Here is a 24,262-nt window from a genome sequence, read left to right on the forward strand (position 1 = left end):
GAGATGGCTGTATGTGAAGGACATAAGAACATAGATAAGGGAGGACCATATTCTGATGGATGAATGGGATTGTAGTCTTCAAGCGCATGGATGAAAGAAGTGTCAGTTAAGTATAGGAAAGTGAAGCTGAGGACAAAATTGCAGCCAGAGGTTTTGAGAGACCACAAGTTTTTCCACTGTTTAAGAAACACCCTGTTCTCTTTCCCACAGAACATTAAAGAATCTCTTCTTTATTAAGATGTCATTTTAACTTTCATGTAAAAATAAAGAATCTCTCTCCACTGAAACAAATAGTATACAAAACCAAGAATATATGTATCGTGATTTAAAAGTTTAGCAAATCAATATGGCATTTCTTTCACGGCTTTGAGATGTTAGAAATAAATGTTAACTTTGGGATAAGGTTACTGCAAAACAGCTCAAGAACTAATTTTTGTTCTTAGGAAAAAAAAAGTAAGCAGTTGTAAATATTATTTTTTCAGACTAACTATAAAAGTTAGTCTGAAATGATTTACTGAATAAAGCACAGGACAAAGATCATTAATGATTTTATATAAAACAAAATATTTTTTCCTTTGTTTTCTAGAAGGAGATACAGAAAAGAAGACATTCTTGAAATTATACATAAGGTAACTTCTAAGAAAGATCAAATCTCTATTTAAGTTAGTCTACTGAAAAATATTTAAATATTTGGAGGAAATACCATCTATTTGAAATAATTACCTGAAGTTGATAGCGGATAGTGGACATCAGATTTTATTCCAATAACTAGTTTGGCAACAGAAAAATGATCAGTCTTTTTGGATTAAAAGCAGATTTTTTGCTCATATTTTATTTATACCAGCATTGTAATCGAAATTGAATGAATAAAATAACAGTGAATTACAATATTCAACAGAAGAACTACCATATGGACCACATATGAAAATCTAGCAAGATTTGGTACAATGGCACAAGATTTATGTTCTGTTTAGGTGAAGAGAAAGCTGAGAAAAGGAAAGCAAGGAAGTAGGAATCCTCAGCAAATTATCTGAGGTGTTTGGAAATTGCTTGGAGGATCTGGCCTGTACAAAAAGGATATGAGCCAGGCTGAAGATATAACCCAATCTACTTGGCTTCTGCTACAGTGCAAGGCTTGCCTTGGTGTGTTCTGACTTGGAACAGGGCATTCGTAACTGATAGGATATGAATCATCCATCGGTACTACCAGAGGCAACACAGAGAAAGTCACATAGATGTACACGGAAAAGAACATGCAGTTTATATGTTAATAGTATTTGAAGTTACTAATCAAGACTGATATTCCACAGGATCAACAGTAGCGTTCCTACTTGTGTTCAGTGGAATATTACAGATACTCATGAAACCCATGTGACGTAATTAATATTATGTGGCATCCACGCCCCATATGGGTTCAACATGCCTTCCGTTGCCTTTCTGAATGCTATAAAGAAAATAAACTATGATGAAGAAATAGGCCATAGGCCATCAGTAAATACTACTGAAGACTACCACACCAAGTTAAAATAAATACAGCTGATGGCACGGCTGAAAGGGAAATCCGTATACCTCAAGAACATTCATTTCTGAAAAACCTTCTAGAGGTAGCGTGGCTGATCTATCATATGATGGTGTAAATAGGTATGATGCAAAATCTAATTAATGAAGCAAACTTGAAACAAAAGAAAAAAATTAAGAAAAAATTAGTTCTTAAAGCAAGAACAATATAACAGACAAAGGAGAAGAATGAATTCTGGTATCTGCAGAAGGCATGGCTATTAATGTCTTCTTTTGCTACGTTATAGTCCCCCTGGGAATCACTTAGACACTCTAAATGACAGACATTATAGAAAACTCATGAACAGTTTAAATTAAATATGGGCCTGTAAGATGAGATATGAGAGATAACCCATAAGCAACGGTTAATCAGCATCAAAACTACAATAATCATCAACTGAGAAAACAATTAATATTTAAAAAGTGGATTTATAAATTACAGAAAGGTTTTCCACTCGCACTTGGTTCCATAAAGAATTCTTAGGGCAACACATTGTACATAGGATATAAGTCTATTCATAAAATTCCACAAATTAGCTTAACAAAATGAAAACAATTAACTGCAGCTAACATTAAAAATATGCCCTTGCCGTACCATTTTAGAGACTCAAGGCAATGTTGCTACCTTTCAGACCATAAACTCTAAATATGTATTTTCCTTAGGACAGTTCAAGAGTTTGCACTGTACAAAAATTAAGGCAAATCAACCAAACTCTGCTTCACAACCTAGTTCAAAACTTACGTACAACCCAAACCTTGCCACTTGCACTATTTAGATGAGTTTCAAGCACAGTAACATAACATGATTTGAACCTCAAAATGATGATTCAAACATATATTTAGATTTACTGTTTGCAAGAAACAGCATTTTTCCAGTTTTATAAGACATCGACAATTCTTAAGTTTTGTAACATCAACATCTATTAAAACACAATGAGCTTTTAAAAACTGTAAATATCAGAAACCAAAAAATCTTTGTCCAATTTGTTTTTAAAAAACCTGCAACTGGAAAAATACCTTAGACTAGGCCACATAAAGGATCCAATATAAACCAAAAGCAGGAAATTCCAAATTTGAGGTTGAAAATCAATCCCCAAATGAAGATGTATAATATGTGCAACAATTTCTGGGAAGAAAAGCAAGAACAGATACTATTTTGAATCTAATTCTGAACTTTGTTGTATGTACGTGTTAGAATTACATCCTTACACTTTAAAGCTAAGCTGTTGCATGAACAAAATTTTCTGGAAGATGTTTTCCCTTTGCATTGTGAACAAGGTTATTATGTGCATTAATGCTTAGTTACAGGTAGTCTGTCCTAGCTTACAGCAATTTATGAAGTCATCAGGACTGGGGACTATCATGATAAACCCATACGTATTCCTGTACAGTTATGCAATTTCACGTGCATGACTATCGGTTATGACTTTCATGACACAGTGATAGGAACATCACTGTCTTCTGGCAGTAGTCTGCACCATTGGCAACACAACGACTGAAAAATGGAAACTCTCCCACCAAGACACTCTGACAGTAATAAAAGGAAAATGCTTCCGTCTATCAGGCTGTATCTATTTTAAGTTCAAGACTTCCAATAATAACTTGAAATAAGTCATGGATTAATGAAAAGTTACTGTTGTCAGATGATACTTGTTTTCAGAGACTACCTGAGAGATGATTTCAAATTAGAAATTATAATCCTCAGATGTTAGTTCATGACCAGTCTCCTAAATGATCCAGTTTGTCACAGATTATGGTATATCACTTTCATCCTTCGCTTGAGCCATCTTTTAACTTTCAGTATTAAAAAAGTAATCACAAATCCCATTTATACAACATCTTTTGAAACCTGTATTTAAATATTTTTTAAAAGCAAATTATAATCATCAAATGCCTTTCTAAACAAAAGAGAGTAGTTAAACACTGAGATGCCAAAACTTTGAGGAACTCTGCCAGTTCCTGTTTTTATTTCCTGTTTTTTTGTTCTTACTTTTCATAATATTTATTGGTACTCCGGGCTAGGGAAAATTCAAAGTAAAAACTGAAATACTACCTAGTTTCTCCTTTCCAAGTAGAAATATATTCAAAGCTTTCTTAGGCAGATCTTAAGGTAAACAGAGTGATCTCTAAAGAAAGATGAAACCTAAATGATGAAAGAGAATTTGTACATGTTCAAATTTCCCAAAATAACATGTTTTGGATTAAATACATTTATCATCATCATTAACCAATGTATTAAAAAAAAAAAAAAAAAGAAAATTGAGAAGGCTTTAATCAAGAGACAGGAAAAAAAATGCATAAACCTTAATTCAGAAAACGTGAAAAAACTCTTCTTACAAATGCAATGTTTACCTATTCAATCTAAAAAAAGCCCTTTAGATCAATGGTACCCAGCCTCACAGTTTTTTGGCCACTATCTGCTTGTTTTCCATGATGATCTGGTTTTAACAGCTCTTTTCTGCCTCCAGAAACAGTGCGGAAAGCTTCACAGAAAACAAGCTAAGAGCTGGGGACCATGAAACAAAAAAGACTACGTTTAAACAGAGTAAGAACTTTAGTGATCACTTCTCTGTCTCTGAATTGCACACTTGATGGCTAAAGAAAGCTACAGGTCTACATCATCTCAATTTCAGTTAAGCATCTGGCCTCAGGTTCTTCCTCCTTAGCAACTAAAATCTAATGGATTATGATTATTTGTTTGTTTATTCCATTACAGCAGAATTGGATCCTATGCACTCATGCTTAGTTGGGGAAAAACCCCCAACTTAACACTAAATATATTCATGTTATTGAAAACTGGGATACAGTCACATGTGATTTAATGCCATTAACAAAGAACAATAAGCAATTTACCAAGTAATGAAACATCTCAAAAGTCAGTTGAAGTATTTTATACTGATATATAATTTACATATTGAAATTTGTATTATGATTCCTGTCTAAAAGAGTGAATTACAGAAATCAAGTTTGAAGGTGTACAAAAGTATATATCAATGTGCCAACAAATCAAATAAAAATTTCACTTTGAATGCAAAGTTCATTGTCCAAAGCAGACGAACAGGACTCAGACAATACCCAGAGTCCAACCTCTCTACAGCTCTAATGGAAACAAAACTAACAGCCATTACATTCATTATAACAGGGTTAGTAACTAGGTATTCAGATTAAAGAAGCACTGTTCAACTGAACAGCGACTCTGTGTGTGTTTGTGTGTTTGTTTTATGGTAAGGATTTCACATCGATCAAAAGTTCTAATGATATGTTTAAATTAAAACAGCAAGGAAAATGTGTGGTTAATGTCAAGTAGAATATGAATTGAGAAAAAAATATGTGACTACAGTGTTCATGACAACACGATTTAAGATAAATAAAAGCCTATTAAAAAGTTATAAAGCTGTGATTGCTAAAATACACTTTGCTGCGTGCAGGTTTTACTGCAATGAAGTCAGCTTATATCAATGATTTGATTTTTGGAAGTCTTTCCTGGTATTACAGGCATTGCAATGACAAGTAATTTAAGACAAGAACCCAGGTCTGGTTTACATTCAGAACAAGATTTGTAAACAGGGTTAAAAATATCTGTCCTTCAAAGATTTCTTTTGCTGTGAAAAAGGCATGAAAATAATGAATCTGTAGATAAAGCACCATACCTACAGCTAGGGTGGGCCGCCATTTCCATTCCTAAACTGAGTGACTGCTAATCCAGTCAGGATCTTCCACAACAGATGGCTGCATCATGATCAATTTCTTTACCTTTTGAAAAAAATTTATTTCTAGAGAGTTTCAGGAAAATGGTTTGGCCACTTCCAGGAATGCAAAGAACAAGAAAAAGTTGTTTTACTTGCTAATAATAATAATAAACAACAACAAAAATGATAACAACCACCACCTAAAAATCATATTAATAAGAAACTCTTACTTTTTATAATGTAGGTCCTTGAAATTTATGTAATGGCACAGGCCGTCTCCTGGTGTTAAAGTGCTCTGTTTTTACATTTCAGCAGCAATCTAAAATATACACTTCTGAAATTTGCATTATGGATTTAGGCAGTAAAATTCTCCAAAGATTCCATCTTTCCTATGCATTTTCTATTCCCACGTAGCACTGCCGTGCCAGCAGGATTACATAATTCATTATTCTTGCCTAGAAACAACGCACCCTGTTCCAAGTCTCCTTAGCATGAACAGGACCTTGCCTGAAACTCCGTCCCCCAGTGGAGAAGCAGCCACAGCTGAGAGCAATGAGCTTCTCGGTTCTCAGCTACCTCAGTATTGTGGAGAGGAGCAAAAAAGTCTCCCAAGACATGACAAATCTTGAACAGAACTAGGGTGGAAATTTTTAAGAAACAGACATTGGAAAGTGGGACTAGGAAAATATGAAGGGAGAGGGGAAGAAGCAATGATCTACTTCAAAGGAATGATGGTTTATCCTGTCCTCATCCCAGCCATGTTACATACCCAGCAGTGATGGGTGAAAGGCCAAGTACCAGTGCACTCAACTTAAAAAAATTCAGAACTGACAATGACAGAATTCAGGTGCACATATAAAGAAACTATTTTATGGAGATCACTAGTTGACGTGCTGCCAATTCCCGCCTTCTTCAACACTCCTGCAGCGCTTATCACTCTGGTCTATAGATACTGCCGTCCTAAACTGTGAATTTAAAAGGATGCATTAAGGAAGTTCAGATACATTTTAAAGGGCCAGCCCAATAAATACAGGACAGGAAATACCACTTTCATTACAAGATCTATCATAAAAATCAAGTCATGCATCCATTATGCGAAGCAAATAGCTGAGACTGACGTTCCAGAGAAATAATTTTATAATCCTTGTACTTTATAATCTTTATAATGATGCAGCTTCTGCAGTTTCATTTTTTTCCACTTAATATGTCAGGCTCACTACTCTATTTATGTATGCTTTTTACATGCTTGCATATACTTTGCACACACATCTATTAATATTGGCTTTCTTATGACTGTCCGGATTACCACCCATCAAAGCATTTGAGAGTTTTACATTCATGAACATTCATCAGATTCCTATTAGATACTGGTATTTTGTTATCCTCATCCTACAAGAATCCCCAGTTCCCTGAAGAGAGATTGTGGCACGTATATCCACTAATTCAGGGTGCCCCTTTCCTTGACATTTTTTTCTTTCTTCTGAACTTATTTATAAGCAGAAATCCCATTCACTTGTACTACGCCCTTCTGTTCTGCCCTTCTGCATGTCAAGCCCTCAGTCCCTGAAGGATGATAAAGGGTACAGCACAAAATGAACGATCACCTGCAAAGAGATGTGCCTTGTCACAGTCTTGTGCCTCTAAATGTAGAGAAGTACCGCGGTTCAGTGAAAAGCTTGTCTCTCCTGAAGTCATTGTCAAAAATGCTATAGAAATGAGCAGGATCGCTGCCTCCAGAGCAGCAATGCCCTAACACTGGCATTCCCACTTAGTTTTCTCTATGGCACTAAACTAAAATTTTCAGCCAAATGATTTTCATTTCAGGTTTAGAGCCATGACTGACTTACAATTTGAATGAAGTTAATATTATCTCAGAAACTTGCTCATCCTTAGAGTTGACAAACTCATATTAAACTGAAATAAATCAGGCAGATAAGCAGCTCTCAAAGAATACATTCCATGTAGCAGGATCAAAAGCTGTAGACAAACTAGTCTCATAAGATTTTGGCTACATGCAGAAAAGAATCAAAAGTAAAAAGTATTTCCCATATCTTTGCAAATAAAATTCAAGGCCATGGAGCCAATTATAGCTTTGATATCTAAATTCTGAAGTATTTTGCATTACATTTTGAAAAATGGTTTGAAATATCTCTGAAACTAAGGTGCAGGGAACATGACAATTAGAGTTGTCTATATAAATTAATGGAAGTATATAACTTTTCTGATATTGCATTTTGAAATAGCACAATAATGTAACTCTCTAATGGTGTTTAAGAAACACTCTTAAGATGTAGTTACAAGTCTCACATCAGAGAAATGTCAAAATGAAACAGTGACTGTAAAAAAGACAAATCTGCCTCAAACAAGGGATATGATAATTTACACCCTGCACTGTCATCTTCAGGATTGATACTTAATTTTATCTTTTTTTTTTTTTTTTTCTTTCTCCCAAGCGCTATAGCAGTGACTGAATATACTCCAAAAGCCAGGTTTTCCTTTGATAACAAAGAACTGTTTATGCTGAAATAACTATCAGCATAAGAGATAAATTATATCAACAAGATAAAAACAAGAAAACAAGAGATAAAGCACTGCAGAGTCATCTTTGAAAGTCTGGTATGGGACTATCACAGGCATGGAACCAGTGTTTAAAAGAATTTTCAAATCACCCAAATCCAACACTTGAATTAATAGATTCAGAAGTGGTAATGGAAAGAAAGAAAAGATCTTGATTTGAGATTACTCTCTTGGATTCCAGGAAACACTAATACTTTGGACTTATTTATCATTCTTTAGTTTGGAAAAAATTCACAGATACAATATCTGACCCGTACATTCACAGAAGTAGAAAAACGGGTAACAGATATGAAGGCATTTGCAAGATCTTCTAGGAAGCTTGACTCCCTGTTCTGAAATCTGAGTTTTGCTATAAGAATATGAATAATGAACATGGGAAAATGCTGTAACTTTTTCTCCTAAGAAGCAATTTTTACTGGTTACAGAACATCAAGGAATTTGTTTTCTACCCTCCAGAAAAGCTCGTCCCGTTAGAGAGACATGTCAAATAAATTTCATGCTCCTCTTTTACACAGATAAATAAGAACACAAGGGTTAAACAAGTGAGAATCCCCAATCCCCTTCCACCTCTCATACAGAGCCATTTTCTGCTGGGAAACAAAAAATTATTCTCTCCTGGAACTGAATCAGAAGGCAGACCCATCAGTCAGTAGCCAACATATGATTCAGCTCAGCTTTTCAGTATGTTAAAAAGTCCAAAAGCCACCAAAAAAGGATTTATGAAGGAGAGGGCTGCTTATTTCGAACTCTTCTGAAATGCCTGCTGAGCACTCCTGTGAATCATGCCTGCTGCAAAAGAAGCACCTCTGAGTTAAGAAAGCAGGGACTTTCGGTGACAGCTGGCAAGCAGACACTCCCTCTATCGAGGGACAGCTTTCATTCAACTAAAAGGTAGGACAAACACAAATTCCTGTAGCTGGACACTGAAAAGGTACTAGATCGATGATTAAAATACATAGCAATTACAACCCTTCCCCAACCATAGTGTTTTTAAAGAAAAAAATCCAATATATTGTTTTCTAAAAAGAAGACTATGCTGATTTTTGCTTATATTTTATGATTATGCTTACAAGCATTGAATAATTGAGTAATAAACACTATTGCAAATTGGAAAAAAGACATTCCATTCAAGTCTCGGGAAATGATACAAAATGTTAAAATAGCACTAAGTATTCCACTCATGTTAAATTCAGTGCTTGAATTGCAGAATGATTTAGCTGTGCCTTCAAATACTTTTAATATCCCTTCCTGCAATGTACACAATCAGAAAACTATTTCTTCTGTAATTCACTCACATTTACAAGGGCATGTGTTTGGAATGGGGGTTTTGTCCTACTTGTTAAGCCAGCTGAAAGAAATACTACTTGTCTCCCAGATTAATCTTATATTATATTTTTACGAGCCTGATCATTCAACAAATTACTAACAACAAATATTTCCTGTGTGTTCAAAAGACTTGTTTAAAATATTCCAGAGCAGCCTTGTAACATTTAGAATAGCAGTAGGCAAAACTGCTTGAGGTTAAAAAAATGAGTTGCACAAAAGTGCTGGAAAATTAGTCTGAAAACAAATACTTCATTTTTTTCATCTGTTTTTGATGTCTCCTCTTATTGTTTAAATACATTGGAAATGTATCTATGTGAAAAAGTGTAAAAATAGGGTTAAAAAAATTACCATCTTTTGGGGGGAAGCAGCTATCATAGCTATAAAACTGAGGCTGTATTGAAAACTGCCTCTAATTTTTTTTACTTTAACCAAGATTTGAACAGATACCTGGCATACAAGTTTCTTTCTTTTTTTTTTTTTTTGTTTTTTTTTGTTTTGGCTACCTCTCAAGATTTCCTCTAAACTGATTTGGCTATTTTTAGGCCAAAGTTGGGGAAATGCTTCAGGTATTTTTCAGTCTACTCAGTAACGTTTAATGGATAAATTTTACCCCATAATCCTACTTTCAACTTTAGGGTCCTCAGGAACCAGTTGTGGTGTTGGTCTTATTTTACTTAGAAGTTTAAGACCTGAAAACTGGCTTTTGAAGGGGCAAAAAGTAACTTCCAATGCAGATTTCAGACGACCCTCACCGTGCCAACTGTTACAGCCCCACTCTATGGACACTATTAGACTAAGCTGCAACATTTTCAAAGTACCAATCTCAATAAAGTGAAAAATCATGTTATCAGAGAGTTACTGTGTTATACATTAACACAGGAGGGCCCAAATTTGGCACAGGAAGCCATCAATACAACTTCTTCCTTATCTTACAGCTCATACTGTAAAGTGCAAATATGGGCTTATCTTTGCCCACACACTTCCTTCATGCCTGACATCAAATAATGCATGGGGATAACTCAAAAGAACTCATTAGTTGCTCAATATTAACAAGAGGACTTCACACCTAATTGTCTTGCAGACTATTAGATTTTTAGTATTACATTATTTTAAATTATTATCTCTTTTACTGTGTTATATCTCCAGTGTATTTACTTAAACGCATTTGACCCAGTTCTACTAGAGCTTTTGTTATAACAGGTTTCCAGATGTATCTTAGCCTGGTGTGGGAACTTGCACACCAGGACACACAAATCAACGTGCCCCAAAATGAGTCTGTAAAAGGAAAGCATAAAAGCTGTCACAGCCACAGCTCTCAATTAAGCTCCACAGCCTTTCTATGTAGGAGGAGTAGGGAAACAGAGAATCAAGGATGGAATATGAATGCTGTGATTGTTAGTTAACTTTGGAATTGAAGGAAAATCAGAATCTTAAAGCTGTTTGGCGTTTGTTTTAAGAAAATAGGTCCCCGAAATTTGAAACATAGGGCTTTATGAAGGCAAAAAGTCAGGGCAAAGATACTTCAAAATCATGCATATATCTGGGAGAGGGAAATGGCCCCTGGCAGCTGATCTTGACTCAGGGTCCATTTTGCCATAGAACCTCCATCTCTCCAGTCTTCCTCCCCAAAACTCCTCTCCCCTAAGGCCTCTGGCTTTACTTCTTTTGTCCCAGTTCCTCCCAAATCTAATCCTCCCTACCCCAGAGTGCCAATGCTTTGCGTCCCAAAGTTTCCCTCTCCTAAAACTCTGGCCATGTCACCTGCTGCCACTTCCAACCAAACTCGATCTCCTTTTCCCACAATGCTCCCCCAAAACCTCTTGCTTTTTCCCCTCTACTTCCAATACCTTTCCAATTCTTTTGGTATAGAACAGAATATAATAGTTCAGCTGGAAGGGACTTAAAATGATGATCTAGTCCAACTGCCTGACCACTTCAGGGCTGACCAAAAGTTAAAGCATCTTATTAAGGGCATTATCCAAATGCCTCTTAAACAGACAGGCTTGGGGCATCAACCACCTCTCTAGGAAGCCCGTTCCAGTGTTTGACTAGCTTCTTGGTAAAGAAGTGTTTCCTAATGTCAAGTCTGCACCTCCCCTGAGGTTTTACTGTCAAATTCTCTCCCACTGAAGCTTGTGTCAGCCAAGTACCCTCCCAAAACTATTATCTTCTTGATCTACTCCTTCCAACTCCACACTGCACCCAAAATCTGGTCATAACAAAACCTCCCTTTCCCCTGTCTAGCCCTGTAGCTCCTGATACTGGAATTACTCAATATTGCTCAATATGCTAAATGTACTCAATACTTTTTGTCTTTCCACTTCTGTATAACAAAATAAAACCACTGAAGACACTTAGAAAGTGATCAGCACTTCTAAAGTTAGGCACGTCCCTAACCATAGTTGGGCTGATTCGGGGCTCAAGACTGCATCTGTGCCTCAGAAAAGCTAATTAATGGTCTTTCATTCCACACCTTTGCAGTTATATTGATAATACATGCTCTGTAATGGTTCACCACCTCTTTAAGGAGGTCTGTTCAGTTCAGTCATCCTGCATCTTAGCATGTTCTTGGGGACTCCTCAAGTGTGAGGTGGAAGATCCAGGAGGTCTGCTGCAGGTAGTCATCACCTGCAAAGATCTGGGCACTGACCGTGAGACCTACACCCATGCTTATTCTCACACACCTTACCAACAGAAGCAGTGTTAAAATCAAGAGAAAGCTCAGGAGCACCTCAAAGAAAATGTCCTTCCTTTATGCCTAAATTGGTATTGTCTTCCGATAGCACTAAGAATTTAAAAGCACTTACTTTTAAACTCATTATTGCATATAAAGCAGACAAATATATTTTAAAATGTAACACCATCATTCTAATTTGTGCCTAAACAGCCTGTTACAAAGAGCAGAATGCTCTTCTTCATTTTAAAATGGATGTGCCAGTACCCTCTATGATACAGCACACAGCTTTCCTAAAATTAAAGACTTAAGACATTGTGGTTGGTAAAAGATCTTAGCATGGCTTGCCATGCAAATTGATAATTCTGCCTTTTAAAAGCAGCTTGGAGAAAGAAAAATATGCATTTTAATAATTGTGGCCTAAATTACTTTGTGGTATAAACCAAAGGAGCATATCCTTAATAATGTAAGATGGAGTGAGAGATAAATGTACCGGACAATATTGTTTCTCCCATACACAGCTGTTGCTGACTGAGCTTTATTTTCCTATAATAGTCAGTTACTGAATGCAATTTTCAAAGATTCAGCATATCTTCTATTGGTAGCCTAAAGGATCTCCAAAATGTATGAGTGCACACATCAGTTAAAACTTCAGATTTTAATTTAGCTTTCTATTCTGCCAGGACTTGATTTATTTGCTGTGCGCTACAACTTCGAGCTATTATCTCAACTTACTTCAAGCTATTATCTGAGGCTATAATGAATAATGTTTTCTAATATATTTATGGAATGAATTGTTAAAATTTACCTTATATGGAGCTGCATTTAGGAATCAGCAAATTAATATCATTCTATCAAATATTGCTTGGCTTTGGACATCTTTTTTACACGACAACGTTTTTCATTAAAGGACTTGCTACTTGGTGTCAATGTCTTTTTTACAGGTTGCAGAACAGTTTGGTGTGTTTTGGTAGTTCGCTCGCTACCTCTCAGGCCAGGGAGCTGAAGAGGGCCATTGCCGGCTGCTCTCTGGCCCCGAGCACAACTGGCACAGTCTGGTCATACACAAGTAAAATATCAAAAACCAAGAATGAAAAAGGCTCCATCCAAACGCCTAGTGGGCTCATTAGCTAGGCTGGCCAAGTCCCTAACTCCTGAAGCGTGCCCGAGGACTGTCTGGGAGCACGGCAGCTGCTTTGGGCCACAGGGAGGACAAGGAGAGTTTAACAATTTGCCTGCGGGGCCTGGGCCCTGGCACAGCCTAATTTACCAATACGGGCGTAGCCTAAGATTACCAAATCCATGACATTTCAAAAGGCTACCAATAGATTAGCAGATCGTTTATAGCATAAAGGAATTAGCAAAATCAAACTAACAGAGCTGTTTCACTGAAAGCAATGAAACTATCAATATAGCTCACCTAAATACTCTGCTCTGGATTGTCTAACCTGGCAAGCCAATCTTCCACCAGGGACAACCTGAATTTAAACAGAATATAAGAAGTCTGAGTAAGTCTAACAGCAAAATATCTTATTCGTGGCTCCTCCAGTGTCAGTATTGCTTTTCAGCTTCTCTTCAAGCCCACTGACTTTCTGCAAGCCTATGGGAGATTGCAGATCACCAGCTTTTTTCTCATTATGACCATTTTCCAGTGGACTCAGCCTGATCTTTCAGTTATAAATCACTTATCAATGCCCCCATGTGCAGTTTCTCACAAGACGGTGTATTATTTATTACCAATCACATCAGTAGTTCCAAGTGCTGAATTTTCATTTTTAATACTTTCCAAGAAACAGCATTAGAGCTATTTATTTTTGCATTAAGTCATTTTCTGGGTCAAGTTCAAAGCATATGTGTATTTCATAATTCTGCCCCAAGATTATTAAAGGTTTGATAAATTAGACTTGCTTTGTCAAATTTACATTAGATTAAGGATGGAATTGGTTGTTAATTATTTGGGGGATGAGAAAAGGGTTAGCTGCTTACTAAACCAATTCAGATAACCTAAATGATTCTATGATTGCTTTGCTCACTGACTTATCAGTGATTTTTCTTCAACTTTTAATACCTTGAAAGCGCTCACTCCCTTACCGTCCCCATCATTTGGAACAGTTGAATTACTCTTCTCAAACATTTCATTTTCATTTGAAAAAGTCCACTGTCATATCAATTCATTACACAGTTCAGAGAAAGTTTACTTGCCAACCTTTTATAAATACTATTCCCCTTGAACAACGAAATGTCATTTTAAACATTCCTTTCACCAGAGTACTTTTTGTGTGCCTTGACTGTAGGGGTATGAGAAGTGACACGACTGAAAAACTGATCATAGCCTGGAAAATTTTTAGAGAAAGCAAAAATAATTTCACTTGCAAATACTGCAGTAGTACCTCATATTTACAACTTCTAGTATCATCTGCTACCCTGTGCTCTGGGTGGTATGGCTAGCCCACATCAGCCATGATATGTGGTCCTCCACCCTCCTCCCAGAGAGCCAAAGCACTGTCACAGGGACTTCTGTCTATGGACAGGATGAATGTGGGTACCCCCCCAACACGCAATGGCCTAGCAACGGTGATGCTGTCAAGTTTCACTTCACATTAAAGAAATAAATAAATCAGTCAACAGAGTTCAGTCAAGAATAAATACAAAATCACACTTAAGGTCTTTCATGGAAAAATCAGTCACATAGATTGTCTGGGAGACAACTCAAACCTAACAACAATTCCAAGATATGCTCACCAAATAGTTTTTGTGAAACATAGGAAGAGTCAAATAGCACACAATTCGGATAAAAAATAAATCTATTGAAAATAACTTCTGAACGTGAAAAAGGGGAACAAGAATTTGGCTAAATCATACTAAGGCTATATTTTAGCTCAGTATTTATCTTTCTCTAACACTTAATAGAAACTACCACTGATTATTGATTCAGAAGAAAATAGTATCGAAAAAATCAAACCCAAAGAACTCTACTCAGCAATTCACACAAAGGAAAAAAGTAGAAGAATGATAGAGTTGGGGGAAACATCTAAATCTTTAACTATGGACATCTGCCTTTTGCAAAGACAAGCTTTGGGCCTATACTAAGTGATCCATTAGGACAGAATCTGTTTAAGTCTCAGGATACAATTAGGTCATAATATCGGGTGATAATGTTTCACAAGCGCCACTGCTCGCAGCTCCCTACCCAAGCATCAAACAATAGAGGGAACCTTTGAATAATAGAGGTTGTCTTCCCTAACAATATGGCAAATAGGTGAAAGGAAGAAGACTGTACATGTTAGAGTCTTTAGTGACAGAATAGGCCGTGGAGAACAAAACTGCATGCCGTGATCACCTCTAAAGCAGACAGAACCAAAATGAGCATAATGTGACTCATCTGTATTTTAAATGATAGCTTGATATTTATAAGGAAGCACAGTAGGCAGTGGTTGCAGTCAATGTGCTTGAGGTATTACCGTGAGTAGCATTACCTGATTATTTTTAGATTAGATAATTTTAGATAATTATCTTATTATTTTTAGATATACACCAGATGGGTGGTGTAAGGAACATCATAATCCTCCATTAGGCCACTCTGCAGATGGCAGTGTATATTTAAATATAATACACAGCAACTGGCAGGTGCTTTTCCATTGAGCTCTGGATGAATACAGTGATCAATAGCTTACTCTGTTTTCAAAATGAGTTGTACATGAAAATCATACCCTATTTTATGAAACAGAGGAAAAACACAATCTATTGGGTCAAGGTCGTCTAAATATAATCTATGTAACTGGAATAAGAATATTAAATCCTTATTAGCACATTAGCACTACTGTTACCCAAGTATCAGGTTCTTTTCCAAAAGCTGTGAACGAAAAGACACAATACTTTGCTGAAGTTAAGCTGGTTAGCTTCTTTTTTTTCTCTGGTAGAAAAAGTAAAAGTGTCCCCATTTTCAAAATCTAAGACATGAAAACTTTTCAGAGGAGATACCATTTATTACCTAAATAATATCTTTAATTTTTTTTCTAACAAAAGCAAAACCATACCAAGAAACTGAATCTTTATCAGGAAATAAAAAGGAGAGAGCATGATAGGTGTACTTAGACACAGAAGCATCATCATGTCCAAGTATTCAAAACCTGTGACTGAAATCCCAAGAAACGTGAAATTAAAAGCAGACTGAACAGCCTTCTAATCTTTTAGGATGCCTACCCTGTTCCTCCTCTTCCCCAAGCATCTGTTAGGACTACTTACTGTAAGTCAGCACACTGGGCTGCAAGGACATTTGCTTGAAAAAGTACGTCATTGAATTCTGACAGTTTCTTTGTAGGATCATCTACAGCCAACATTGAGTTTTAAATACAGGCTTAAACATGTTGTCTGTCTTTCAGTGAATACACAGATGTTGACCTTCTCCTGTTGCTGGGGTATGCAAAGCTGACGTGCTGTCCTTTTTGAACAATGGGAACTCTTTTCCAGCTTTCCACTCCACCTCCTTTCATGCTGTTCTTTCCTTTTCCTCTTGCACTACTCTTCTGCTGCCACATGCTTCCTTCTACTCCTCTCAGCTGTTGCCAAATGGTGACATTTTTTTTTCTGTCACTTTTATGCTCCTTTTTTACTCTCTCCTGCTATGATGTTTATTATATGACAAACATTTCCATAAGGTGACCTCATTCCATTTCCCTTGGAACAGCACAGTCCATCCTTGTTGAGGACAGGCATGGAAAATGGTAACAATTTTGCAGTAAAGCAAATGTCATGAGTTTAAAGGCAGGAACTAAAAATTAATTAAAATACTGAAAAGTTGAGGGATTCCGGATAATTAATTTAACTTCAGGGAGTCTACTTTTATATTTGAATTATGTAAGACATAGATCTTAAAAACCATGCAGAATATACCAAATAGTAGCAAGAGGTACAACTATATTTGTTATTTACCAAACCAAATGCCCATTAGAATATAATAGATTAGATTATATTCTAATCTTTTGCCTATACCTTTCAGAACTGTTTCAACACGTGACCTAGAGTTCAGAGAGTGATGTAAAATAGTACGTATGTTTTCTTTTGCATCCAAGTTTTATATAAACATCTGTGCAGTTGCTTTTGTACTAATTGAGTTTCCTGCTTTCATTTGCATTTTATTTAGATTAATAGATTCTCGCTATGGGTTTAGAAAAGTGATCTACCTAAGAAACAGCTCTCCTTAACATTTACGAAGCCTGCAACTTCTGCAGTCTCTAGCATGGGATAAGCTTGTCCTACTCCCCTGCTGTGGCACGAGCCACACTCAAGAGGAGTCCAGCCGCAGCGCTCGGCCGCTGTGCTGCCGCATCCAGTGGAGCTCACCAGCCTGATTCACCTGCAGCTGCCTGAAACTAGCTCTGACCAAGCTGTGGGCATGGGCAGGAGGGTGGCCACATCCCGGACTCCTCCACGCCTGCACTGGAGGGCTGGCTATCTGATTTGTTCAGATGCTGCTGTGGTGGCTGTATGTAGTCATGGATGTGCAGGGGAAAAGAGGAGCTGGACCAACCAAGCATTGAACCCTTTCCTCCAACATACATTTCTCTCCAGTATGGAGGAGTTTGAAATTACTGGCCATCATAGATCTGAACCCAGACTGGTTTGATTTCTTGCAGAACATCATGTCTTAACTCAAGATGCCCCAAACTACTAAATAATCCAAAAGGATTTAAAATATCTACAGTGCACTGTTATAATCAACCTTTTAAAGTTATAAAAGATAAATTGCAACATAGCTCATTTTCAGGACTTAAGTTTACTTCTAACCATTTAAGGGCAAATGGCTCTGTTTCACATACAAGATGCAGGTTTAAAAAAAAAAACCAACCAAAAATGAAACAACTCGGCTAAACTGTAGTAACTATTGCGCTCATGGCCAGAGCTGAAGACCTGAACAAAAAATACAGGCTATGAAACATGCTAAACAATTTATGGACCTGTTTCTCTTGTGCTTACTCCTTCAATCCAATGCTGATGAAACATCTCTGTAATGCTCTTTAATTTTCTAAAATGGGAAAAAACTAAACCAGCAAATAAGGGTGATCAGTTGTAGCTATCTTGGCTAAAGCAGGTCCCAGAAGAACCTGACAGTCGCCACACATGGTGTAAGGGAATGAGGACAGCCCGGGATGGGGAGAAGACAGAGCTAGGGAGAGAAGCTGACCTTTTGGTGGCAGCAACCCACTAGATGGGCTCATCTATGAAACTTTGGCTTAGCCCATAAAGACTATAAAGAATTGGTCTCATAATATCACATTTACCACAGATTACTAAGCACATATTCAAATATTGCTGTTTTGATGCAAGGCAATTCCTTACATGGCATGTCCCAGAGTTAAAGCACAGAAATAAAGGTATGACAGCATTGTGCTTTGGACTCTATCCACATGCTGGTGGCTTCATCCTTCTGCCTCCAAATTACTTTGAATTAACAGACCACAGTAGCATATATTACTCACAAAATGTGAACCTCCAACTATCTACCCCTGGAAATACACATTTGGCTTCTGGTTTTAATAAGAATTTTTTTTTTTTTGTGAAAGAAATTACACTATTACAATGTAAGCTGAGAGCCCCTTTTTGCCATCCTTACATCTAAATCTAACTAGTACTACTCATAAGAATAGGCACTACTGGGAAATGAAAGGGCAAGAGTCTGGTACTCCAATAGTCAAGGGGTAAATATTCTAAATACAGTCTCTCCAGTCCCATGCAGATGACATTTTTGGGCCTAGACTGAACACTTAAACTCTTGTAGTAAAACACATATGAAATTGTAGGCTAAGTTATTAAAGGTAACCATAATGTTTTATCTGTGGGAATTACTCAGAGACACTTTTAATTTTAAATAGAAATTTAAGAATACTTTTAGCACTCAGGTATATATTCTTTCTGTTCTTTACAAATACTTTTTCCTTTAAGAGAGATTTCTAGTCTGGAGGAAGGAAGATAAACCCTGACATGTTTGTCACCTGTGGTGACCTCTGTATGAACAGGTTTTCTCCGTTCATTTATCTTACTGTAATGAGAAAACATAATGCAAAGGAACATAAGGAATAATTTGTATGTTGAATATGAATACATGAATGCTACTGGAGGGTGCTAAAGCTGCTTTGATAGGATGGCTGGGGTATGCTGTGATAAGCAAAAATTCTTTTCAACCATGATGTTCTCAGTGCGCTACATACCTTTGTGAAGTTTCTCTGTCTTACTGAAATAAGGAATTGGATGTAAGGTTGTTCAAAAAGTCACACAGAGAAATTTTATTGTTACGATGAGCCAGCTTAAAACTAAATTTCATATCAGTTATTATATCTCACAACCACATTGCTCTTCCAGTTCTGGAAAAGGGTTAATCCTTCTGCTTTCATCAAAATATGTCTCTTGTCCATTACACATAAACCTTTGACAAGTAAAACCAATGGAAGACAGTAGCAGACATCCTGTGTTTATAACAATGACATAAAAGTGCTCAACAAACAATTCCAACAAGGTACTATTTTCATTTAGTTCTATGTAGCCAAATGGATTACAAGAGATATGGCTTGTTTCCATTTTATCCTTAAGCATATATGAACAGACAATGCAGTAATTACATATGTAATTATGTGATACCATATAGAAATATTATTACATATAGAAAATGAGAAAAATAAATGCAGATTTTTAAAAAAGGCTATAATAAAATATTTTGCTGACAATAAAAAGTTACAATGGGAACAAAGTTAGGAAAACCAAAAGAAACAGACTAAGAAAAGGTGGGAGGTATGTAACAGTGACAAAGATGTGCAAAAGGAGAAATAGAAAGGGCAAACTGTGTTACTCAGTTTTAGACACAGACATATGCCCTGTTCCTTTTTACAAGGTGGAAATCATGTATTTTTGTATTTCATCACATCATTTTTTAAAAACTAAGTTGAAACTCAAAACACAATTAAAAAAATAACCATGAACGCATTAAGCATTACAAATTAAAAGCTATTCGCAGACCAGTTAACCTGCCATAATTTGTGGACTTCAGTCCTCAGGCAAACAAAAGAAAAACAACTGCATTCCAGCTTCAGAAAAAACTGTATCACCCCAGGCTAAACTCAAACCACTGTTAATAATCTAAGTATTTTCTCCATCCTCAGTGTTAATATGAATTTTACTCCCTTCATGAACTGCTAAGTAAACAAAACAGGTCTATAAAAGAGGATAAACTCAAATAGCTATACTTAGAAGATAAATGATTTTCTGTACATCTACAAATAATCAACAGCCATCTGCCAATGGGATCTTACATTCTCAACTAGGAAAAAATACGCTTTCTTTACTACTACAGAAAGCAGTTCCATATTTTAATGCTTTGAGTTCAAATAAGTAAGTAGCACTGTTCCTCCTTGCCCACTTTACAACATTTTAATAGACCTTTCGACTACCTTGGCACTGTCCACCTCTCACGCCACGTCTGCTTAAAGCTCCTGCAGCCAAAATAAACATGTTGTGCTTCATGAGCAAAGGCCAGTTTGGAAAGAGAAATTTACTAGCTGACCATATATAACTAAGTTGGAATGGCTAAATTAGCGATGGGAAAATATTTCTTAGTCTTCTGTCACCTTTTCCAGGTTGAAGGTTACCCTCCTTTCTCTCTCTCATTATAAATACACATACACACACATACATAAATATAAAATTTTATTTGCTTTTAGCAACAGAAAATGAAGATCATATGAAATAACAAAACTGAGCCACAAACTTGCCAGCCTTTCACAATAATATTTAGAAGAAAAACGGTTTCAGGCAAAAATCAGATTACAAAGTTTTCCCAACAAAAAATTTTTTGAATGAAAAGTGCTTTTTAAAAAGAAACCCAGATTTTAAAACATTATTGAGATTTCTTGCCATTTGTGGGGGACAGAGGGAATTTAGTTACTAAGGAATAAAATGACATTTTCCAACCATGTCATTTTATCTCCATTCACATAAAAACAATCACATCTTGCATATAACTGCTTCCACTGCTCTTTCAAGGCATAACAGCTCATTTCTAACACTGCATTAGTAGCACTATAAATTAATGCACTACTGCTAAGTAGTTCTACGTTTCCCTTGGGCTATTTTAGAAGCTTTAACTAAACTATGACAGGGTGAAAACTATGCATAGATGAACTGCAAATTCATAGATTGAACTAGGTTTTAAGTTGTAGCAGCACTAAACAATTTAGACACTTCCTTTTTTTTTTAAAGTCAATACCTACTTTGGGCAAATCCATACTCCACTGAATTAAGTCAGGCTATTATAAAACACCCAGTTGTAACCAATGTTGCAAGTATCAAAGCTGTGGTTGGTCCTGAAACAAGGCATATTTATAGTGCTTTCTGTTCCTCCACATTTTTTGATGTATAACTATACCTATTTATCTAACTGCAACAGCTAGAAAAAGTAAAAAACCTTTCAGGACTGATTAGCTTGGATACACATATATATATTTATTTTTAATTCTCACCAAATTCTCTTTTGAGTCCCCAAATTTGTCTTTTATAATAGTGCTGCTGATGTAATAGTAGATCCTAGTTCTCCCAACCCATGTCTGGAGACTCCTCCTGCCATAAATCAGCCCCCAAATATTGCTTCTATCAGTAGAGCATCAAACATATTTTTAAAAGATAAATTAAACTGTCTTCTATGACTCTTGACCTTCTTTATGGAGGGGAAAAAAGCACCATCATACTAACCAAAAAGATAATTGTTCTCTGAATCATGTGAGTAGTTTGTGTGATTATATGGGGGCTGTTCGTGTGCTGTAAGCAGAACTTGTTCAGCTGAATCAGTAACTAAAACCATGAGTCAACTTTTGAGCTAAAGAAGATGGCTCTTATACTATTATCTGGACTAGCCTTTTTAGGAGACAAAGACTAATGCTACCTAATGTCACTTACACAAATATTTAGCTGTTCACATTGTCTAGGGTGTAAAGCAGGGCTTTTGATATATCTACCTTTCCAGAATACTAACACAAACTACATCTATTTAAAATGAGGAAAGACAACAGCTCTAAAGTTCTTCTTGGGGATGACACTGAGGTGTTTTTTTGGGTTTTTTTTGTTTGGTTGGTTTCTTTTGGTTGTTTGTTTTTTTTTTTTTTTTTTAAAAAATCTATGTGAGTCATGGAGGCTATGGTAAAATCTCTCTTGAAACAAAGGAAGCATTTATTTTCTATATAGAAGGGGACCTTTAATTCAAAAGGACTCATGTCCTCTTTTCAGTCTTTACTCTTCGTAAAAACTGCAGTAGCTCCAATTTCTCAGAAAAAAGTACTTCATATATAAGTTTAACTACAACAGATGTTCTCTGCTAAAAGGAAAAATATCTGCTTTTCCAATGGGTGTGGGAGTATTTATCTTTCACTTTCTTTAAAATCGCTCAATCACCAAGTTCTAGGAACACTGTGTAACAGACACCAAAGCTGTTCTCTCTGGATTCACTGCTTCATAGCATACTCCATAAACCGTTATGCATCTTTGTTACAAACCTCACCATTTGCCACATACCAACCACCATATTTTGCCGTTCAGAATGAAGTTCTTCTGTTCAAAATCATAAGCACGCACAATAGGATTTCCAGCGCCCTACTCATCCAGCTCCAAAGCTGCTTTCCCCTAAGCTCACAACAGAGAACTGCTGTGTGGAGGAGGCTCCTGCCAATTCCCAGTTTTCTATGCTCTGGCATTTTGATGGAAATAGTTTGGTGTAAAAGAAAAAGTTTTCTTCCCTTTCCAGCAGCGTTCTTCTTCCACTCTTCTCATTCTGTAACGGTACAACTATTTCTTTTTGCTGTAATTTGATTATTTTTAGGTGACCAGAACTGGCAGTTCTACACAATCTGTCGGACACAGCAGAGATCTCTACGCAGGCAGGTGCAACCAGACTCTGCTTACACCTCGGCCTGGCTGCATACAAAGCAATGCTGGCCTAGAAGCAGCTGCATTAGTATGGATGTCCCCTCACTAATACATGTATCAATGCTCTAGGATGATCACCTAACTTCCAGTCAAGGCCTGCTTCACATCCAGCCGGCTTCTGCAGAAGTGCAAGAGCCTGGTGCCAGCTGTATAGACATGTCCAATGTGCTCAGAGGCCCAAATATCAAAAAAGCAGAATTTGCTTTGTGTAGCTGGCCAGAGGCATGAAATATGCTGAGGAGCATCCTCTTGTAAAGCTGCAGCTGCTAGAGAAGAGGCAAGCTCCCAATAACTGAAGTACAACAAATCTAACGGGGTCAGCTAGACATTAGCAATGGAAGATGTGATGTAGCACTTGCAAAGAGTTAATAATGACAGTCAGAGGAAAAGTACAACCTGCTACCACGGTCTCAAATAGAAATCAGCATCCCAAATTTATTTGTATGCATTTGGCAAGTCACAGAAAAGGTTTTATATCCACTCTTCTGGCCAAAAAAAAAAAAAAAGCGCTGTTTTGGAGTCTCTCGGCAGAACTTGCCAGATGCAAGTTCAGTCATGCATCTGTCAATGGAAACACTGTGAAATGCTTCATGTAGGTCATGTAGGCTTTGGGCCTGCCAGACTTGACAGCATTCTGTTGTTGACTTGTATTTGCTGCCACAGCCTTAGTTCTACCTTAGCCTTTCCTGTTTAAACTCATTTTCCAGCTTGAAAGATACACTTTAGACTAATTTAGCAGACTATCCTAATAGAAAACCTTTGACAAGAGCAGTACTTTTGTCAATATGGACAAAGTCAGGATCCAACAGACTCCACTTACGGACACAGGGGGCCAGACTAGACATTTGCTCTGGTGAACAGTACAGTCTGTCATTCTGCTCCCCATCATTTGCAAAGGGGATGAGTTTTCGTGTACAGAGCCTGAAATAATTTTGAAGCTACTTGCAATTTTGCTTTTGGGAACAACCCTGTTCTGAAGCATAACAAATGAGTTAGCCAAGCTGTATATATATAAGCATTAATTAATAATTCTCAAGAGATGATTACATTGTTTAAAACTGTTTTGGAAAAGAGAAAAAAAAGGAAGATACTTGAAAAAGCAAAGATTTGGATGCACCTAAGGGTAAAGTCTCAGGAACAGTTCAAGGAATGTCCCTCCTTTGATAAGGAAAAAATGCTTCTCTTTCTTTTGAATTTGCAGATAAACATATTAAAATAGAATTTTTACAAAGTTTTGCTATAGCTTACCTAGCACTGATAGATATCTCTTGATGTCAATTAGTATAAAAGTCAATTTTTTAATTAAGGAACTAGTTGAATTCACAGTTTAGAAAGAAATGGTTTTATATATTCTATGTAATGTCATAATTTTGTCTGGATTAATTTTTTACATCACTTTTCCAAAATGAATGAATATTTCATAGTAAAAATTGAATTTATTATTTCTATATTTGGCCTGAAAATGGTGTTGGAA

The 24,262-nt window shown here is 36.6% G+C and overlaps 2 protein-coding genes across 5 annotated transcripts in view; one reads left to right on the forward strand and one right to left on the reverse strand.

Moving 5' to 3' along the window:
• NT5DC1 (5'-nucleotidase domain containing 1) overlaps positions 1-24,262 on the reverse strand; it is a 149,767-nt gene that overhangs the window by 82,796 nt on the left and 42,709 nt on the right. The gene's annotated exons all lie outside the window — the stretch shown is intronic.
• The window catches only part of COL10A1 (collagen type X alpha 1 chain), a 49,139-nt gene continuing 25,458 nt past the window's right edge, over positions 582-24,262 (forward strand). Inside the window, exons 1-4 of one of the 4 annotated variants that reach the window (XR_007508187.1) lie at positions 588-4,102; positions 7,700-8,714; positions 16,823-16,868; positions 16,967-21,972. The gene's annotated coding sequence lies outside the window, so the exon portion shown is untranslated. Of the gene's footprint in view, positions 4,103-7,699; positions 8,715-16,822; positions 16,869-16,966; positions 21,973-24,262 lie in introns of those variants that run through there. The other 3 variants (XM_049817735.1, XR_007508188.1, XM_049817737.1) reach the window with 3 other exon arrangements.

Source organism: Accipiter gentilis, chromosome 15 (assembly GCF_929443795.1).
Source record: "Accipiter gentilis chromosome 15, bAccGen1.1, whole genome shotgun sequence".
NCBI lineage: Eukaryota > Metazoa > Chordata > Aves > Accipitriformes > Accipitridae > Astur > Astur gentilis.